Here is a 7,170-nt window from a genome sequence, read left to right on the forward strand (position 1 = left end):
CCAGCACTCTTACCATTCACACCCAGCATCTGCAGCTGCCAATGTCTCTTTACTGCTCACCCTGTGACCATCAGCCTTAGAAAGGCCCTTCCAGCCTGCTTCTCCCTGGCTCCTGCAACTGACAGCTTTTCTCTACAGCTCAATCACACCGTGCTGTTTATGGTAGCTTCTCCTGCACTCACATCTGATAGAGTGTGCTGGTTACTCTTGTTGGCTGCTCTGAGGAAGGAAGAGCCTCTTGCAGCCTTAAGTCTACAGTGATCCTACAAGAGGCTGGGGCTGTCAGCCCTTGTTTCTATCGATGCCACCATGAACCCTGGTGGTGGAGATCTAGTACCCATTGCAATCATTTATTAAAGAGCACTGAATAGAATTCACAGCAGCAACCTGTTAAACCACTGAGTGTAGCTGTGGTCTCACATATTTTGTGATAGAGGTTTTGAAGGTGTAAATGATCATAATTGAAAAGGTGAATGTAAATATGAAAAGGTTACAAATGAGAGGAGGCCTTTAAGCCCATCTAACCTGTTCGGTAATTGGTAACTAATTGATCCAAGGATCTCATCCAGCTAGTGTATGGATTTCAGAAACATGGCTGGGTAGCTTGCACAACAACCCCACATTCCAAGGGATAAAGAAGTGCTTCCTGATGATTTGTTTTGTTGTTTCCACTTGAGTCATATGTTTATTACAAGATTGGGAAGTCATGACGTAAATCAGTGCCTCTTCATGTGCTTACTTGTTAATATGTTGTTTTTTTACCACTGGCACATACTGTAATCTGAAATGAGTTAAGGAGAAGATAAGTAGATACCCATTTATTTTTGTGATATCTTGTGTGGCGATTCTGGCTTTCTTCACATCTCTGGTAGTATTCTTTGATTTTTTAAAGAATCCTCACCAAAAGAAAAGCTTCAGAATCTTTCTCTTACTTAATCCCTCAGGTGCCCTCCCAGGAGGTACCTGTGGGCGTAGTCCAGGATGGTCTCTTGATATGGGCATGGACTCATGAAACCAGACTGCTGCCCATCCTTCTGTATGTCCTAAAGGAGTACATTCTTGGTGGTGAAATATGACTATGATATAATGCTTCCAAGCTCACATTGTCTCCCCTCAATTACTGTCAGATTCTCCCAGAAGAGCTGGAGATTGGTATACTCCAACTGAGTGGTTTGGAAATCCCCTCTTCATACACCATCTTCTAAGTCATGTAATTCTGACTCGGATAACCATGTTTCACATTCTGGTACAAGATTACTCCCTCATTGTGATTGTTGAGAGGGCCTTTGTGAACTCTGTACTTACTTTTTCTGCTAATGCTGCAGTATTTTATAAGGTGGACATACAGAACTGGTTTGAACTGGAATGGAAGATTGCTGGACAGAAGGGCTACTATGTAATTCTATACTGTATTCTATAGGAATGCTGTATTCTGAAACTAAGTAACCAATTGTATCACTTTGAAGTTATCTTTGTCAAATAGGGAAGGGGAAGATTAGTGTGATACTGGAATGCTGCCAATCTGAAAGCACAGGGAAGCGTGAAAGATAACAGAAAAGTATTTAAGGACTGTTCTAATTTAATCAGTTTGACAATAATACATAGAGCACAATACACAATCTCCAAGGGGCTTGTAGATGCCCCTTCAACCACATGCTTGAGTTTAAAGGAGACTTTTCCTCTGCACCAGGTTCATTGTCTTCTAATGCAACAACACTAAAGAGTGACATGCCCTGGTTTTGTAGAAGCACATACATTTAGCTCCAAAACATTTCTCTGTTCAATTCCATGGCAAATTCAGCACAGGGGATGAATGGGAGGCAGAAATTCTGTCCACTCAAGTCTCAGCCTGATTTTAAGAGTTTATTTCATGACTTGACGGTAGCCATGGGATATATTCTATTCCCTAGGTAATCCAAAGTTTAAGGTTCTGGATTTCCAGTACACAACAACACACTATTGCAGAAAAAAACTATGGTAAAAATTCCTTCACTTCTTTGTTAAAGGTGTTACAAATAATAAGAAAAAATAATACAATATTATGTTATTAGAATATCTAATACATTATATACATTAGAAACTATATATATTACTACATAGCAAATGTTATCATTAGTATTCTCACAAGTGCTTTTAAGTACAGGTATCTATACATTACATTAATCTCATTTTTTTTTATTCCTGCAGTTCTAAACACGAATCTCATCTGCTGTTAGTTCAGTACATTCAAACCTGCCAATTCACCAAGCAAGCTGAAGGAATTCCACAGCAGCACTGGGGTGCAGTGGGAGACTTCCTCTCCCGCCTTCGCTGTCCACAGAATGGTGTTTTGATGTTGTGATGATGTTGACCCATAAGACACTGCCACTGTGTCACCAAAATAAACAACTATGTTTTGTTTAAAAAATACAATAACACAATAAATGATAAAACTCATCGGGAGCATGACATCAAAAGTTTAACGTACTTACAAAAAACACACGTCGATAATATACAGTAGATACAAGTCAATCAGAGCATAACTTAATTACAGCTAAAAATGCTCTCGGTCCATTTTTTTAACTAAATATCTTTAATTAATATTTTAGTCTAATGTAAATAATACAATAGTTTATCTATCAGGACAACATATGGATGGGACATTGCAAAGAAATTTTACAAGGACTGAGAGGGAAGTGTCTTGAACTTCACTGGACAAAATGAACTTCTGACTACATTGAGGAAGAACCACCAGGTGTGAAGACATGTGCTTACCATTACTAATACTACGGTGGTCAGATGTTCCGAGGTCAAATTCTTCCAGCACAGGGGTACCTTTAAAGCGGAGACGACGGCACCGAAAATTTTTGGGGCGCCCTCTCTTCAAAGCCCTGGCCAAATATGAAGACAGTACGTACAGTTATAATTCAAACTGAATTAAAAACTACACATCCCAGTTACCATTGTGGTGCTCGTGATCATTGCGTTTAACCAATGAAACAGGGCGAAAAATCAGTCACATGACTTGGGCTGAGTTTCGAAAGCTTCACCTATCGGCAACAAAGCGAAATCTACACGATAGGCTACCTCAAACTGTGTATGTCACTTAAGCCACTCCTATTTGGCGTTTTAGTTATGGAGGTGGGAAGATGCCCCCTCCTCTCCCTCTGCATGCCTTACTTGTCGTTATCTATAACTGTTCCGTGTCTGAATCGCAGTAGGTACACGTACGAAACAAAGTTCACCCCAGCTACAATACATATATATATATTTTTGTGGTAAGAGGGAGCAAAACTTCAGTATTTACTGCTAGTAATTAGTGTACGATTTCTAGTTGAAATCTGAGCCTAAATATAAAGTTAAAATCTCGACAAAGCAATGTAGGAAATGCGCACACAGAAATACAGAGAGAATAAATCCTTTCTGACATCTAAAATCAGTTTCGATCAAGGTATCCAAAACGAACAAGAAAAGAGCATTTTCAGAGGGCAAAACGGTGAAATGCCAGCTGCAAAAGATCGCACCAGAGACAGCACTGACTCTGTCTTTTCTTGACGTGTCAACTACAATAATTCGGTGATTAATAGTAACAGTTGTAGGACAAGAAACAAAAGATAGTGAAAACTTAAGCTTTTTAAGGCTAAAACTAAAATTCATTCTACAAATTAAGGCAAATGAAAATTCAGGAAGTTAAAGTGCTAGAGGTGTAAAAAATACAAAAATGCACATGAGCAAAAAGTTTTAGAAATGGAGCAGGTGTTACTTTGAAATAAGCAAACGGAAAAAAGCCATGACTATATAGTGCAGAAGAAGGATGCAGGAACACTTGCTTAGATATACAAAAAATCACAAAAAGGTGTATGTTACAAAAGAACATGCAAACATGTTCATCATGTACATGAACATGTACATCAGTTTCCCTTCGCGATCAATGAAGTCTTATCTATCTCTAAACATGAAACAGAGTGAGGAATCAAAAAATTAGCATGCATAAAAAACAGCAATTCTGTCAGTGAGCCCTAAATGAATTAATAGCAAACATGGTTTCATGGAGGGCTTCTCAGATAGTTGGGCATTCAGGTCGATTGCCAGGCGAAAGGATTTGTAAATATATTTTGTTAAAGCAAGTCAGTTTTTCCCAACACATAAAAGACATATTTCCAAGAAAGTTTAGCCTTTATCACTAATGAAACCACTAAATAAAGACATAAATATAGAAATCTAAAGATTTTTTTATTCAATGTTGGTAGCAGGATGAACTGTCAGGTTGAGCTAAGTGTACAGTATATTTTGTCGCAGAGTTGCTGCAAGATGTTAACAGTAAAAAAAGGTATTTAGAAATGAGTCATTTCAAGAAGAAAATTTTCAGAATAATTGTAAATCTAGGAGGATAGAGAAAGCACAGAAAATAGGCAGTTAGATTGATCAGATTAATATGAAAAGCCATTTAGCAAAGAGGGAATGAGAAGAGTGACAAACTAGTATACTTTAGATCTTTTTTTCTGAACCAGGGAAAATCTGATCATGTTTCTCTATAACAATAATAAAAAACTTTATTTTATATATCACCTTTAAAAGTGGCATCTCAAAGCAATACAGTAGATGTAAAAACAGTTATAAGGACCAAAGATTACAAAGTAAACACATATAAGAAAGACAAGCAGTTAGAAGTGCTACCAAAATTAGAAAATGAAGCAGATACAGACACTAAGTCTTCTGAAAAGAAAGGTTTTGAGGTTAGATTTAAATGCACTCAGGGTACGTGATTGATATCACTGGGGATACAAATCCAGAGCTCTGGGGTGCAGCTAGAGAAGGTCCTGTCACCCACAGAATGTAGATGTTCTTGAGGACATTGTATTAGTAATACACATCTCCACCTAGTGGAAGACCAGAGTTACTGCTCCATCCTAAACATCTAATTGCACTAAAAGTTTCAGCCCCATAGAGAAACACTACCCAATACCTACTGTACATTCATCAGTTCAGTTAATTTAGAAATTTAGTTGAAATATGTATCATGTCCATTTAAGTAGAAGTACTAATTCTGTTCTACTACTACGCATAATTCAAGCAAGTGCCCTCTGGGCTCTGGTGACAATTTCGAGACTGTGCTAGGAAATGTGAAAATAGTATATAGTATATCACAGTTTTAATGTACATTGTTAGTTTATTCTATTATTAATCTTATTATCTTAATTCAATCAATTTTCTGCCTCTCCTTAATGACTCCTGCACATACCTCAAGTTTTGGAAAGAGATCTTGTATAGAAAATTCCAAAAGATTAAATGAAAAATTGTTTTACATAGATCAATCCATTTTATCAAAGTTTAAAGCTAAAATACTAAGTGACAATTATTCACCATGCTATCTTGGCAACTACTTGACCTTTTGAGAGACATTCTTTACTAAAGATACTATTTAAATAAATGCATAATGCACCATTTAAAATAAAATAAATGAGTGTTCATTCATATAATTTTAGTAACACTTTTATTTGGTGCTACAAAAGTTTTTTTTACCTTTATTGTATATTCAATTATGAAACAAGTCTCACCAATTTATAGATTGAGAAAAGAAAGGTAGTCCAAGGAATATACAGTAACTGCTTTGGGAGAATATAGTATTATTATAGTATACAGTATGTGTTATTATTATAGCAGTAATTAAGTATTGGCACCTTGTGTCTTCAAAAAATGTTATTTACTGATTCGTGCAAGTGTAAACAATATTATGCAAAAGGTACAGAGTATCTGAAGAAATTACCATTACTATTATTAGACAATCCTGTTGTAATTATGACAATAATTGTCTTTATTTCTGCCTTTTTCTTCATTTTTTAATTTTCTGCATGGGCGTTAGTGTGTCTGATAGTTGTTTGGAGTGGTTGGTGTGAAACCACTGTGATTGCATCCTTCTGCTCTGTGGTAAACACAGGTCCCCATCTCACTAGACTCTAAAGCTTCTGTTTAGATGTCTGTAAGAACCACCATCTGCATTAGATATCAACACGATCAATATAAAGAAAAAAGGTTTATGTCTGTTCTACTATCAGTGATTATGTATTGTGATTATTATATTCAAATGTGTTATTAAAAAGCTAATGTTCAGAATGACTATTCCATTTTTTTCATTCCTAAACAGAGGTAGACATGTTGAGAGGAATCTGGGAGCATGGTCAAGGGCATGGGTGAGGAATGATGTACAAGAGGCTGAAAGAGACAAGCTGAGGTTGTAAGCAAAGCTGGGAAATGCTCAAGGGAAAAGATAAGCTGGGGAACACTGTGCAGAATCAAGGGACTAAACCAGATGACTGAGCACTGAGCAAGGAATGAGGCAGGATTTGTTTAAATCAAAATAAACTTTATTTCAAAGAAAACATCTCAAAATAAGTACACATGCTAACAAAATATCAAACTATCATCAAATAAAAAAACTTTCCAAATGAGACAATTGTCCATTATCAAACATTGCAAGTGGATGATGGGGCCAGATTTGTGCAATGAAAGAGTCCCTCCAAGCCCTACCACTTGTTTTTGTCCATTTCCCTGTCCTGGCTCTGAAACTGTGGAGCAGGGAACAGGGATTTCCACTTTAGTCCCTGTACAGGGATCCTCTCCTCCAGCTCCCTCGATCCCCACTTTGTGTTGTGCTGGATGAGAGTGTTCCTCATGTTTCACAGTCCTTGTTTTATCAGGGACACCAGCAGTCTTTCCCTTTATCCAGTGCCAGCCCCAGCAGGATGCACTGGTAACCGAGCACCTCTCCCGCTCCCAGGAGTTGAATAGTTTTCTCCATTCTGCCTCACACTCTCCTCGGTGAAACACGTGTCCCAGGGGCAATGCAGATTCCTGGTGAGCAAGTGTCTGTAAAGAACCTCTCTGGTGGCCAGCCTCTTGTGCACGGCCATCCAGTTGAGGTCCTTCTGCTTGTTATTTAATTCCTTTGGCTGCATCCTTTCCCAGACTTGTCTGGGAACCTGCAGCCTTTTCATTGGCGACCAGTTGCCCTCTCATCTCCTTGTACAGGGCTCTGTGGTTGGTACAGAGCTCTGGCTGTCTTGTGGCCTCGTACCTCCCGCTCCACTTGACAGCGTGGGTGTAGGTCTCCGGTCACCTCTCTGCTTTGGGCCCTGTATTTGTCCACTGGACCAGATGCCTCATCGGGATGGAGAGCCACAGCCTGACAGA

Source organism: Atractosteus spatula, chromosome 25, assembly GCF_055471065.1.
Source record: "Atractosteus spatula isolate fAtrSpa1 chromosome 25, fAtrSpa1.hap1, whole genome shotgun sequence".
Classification (NCBI taxonomy): domain Eukaryota; kingdom Metazoa; phylum Chordata; class Actinopteri; order Semionotiformes; family Lepisosteidae; genus Atractosteus; species Atractosteus spatula.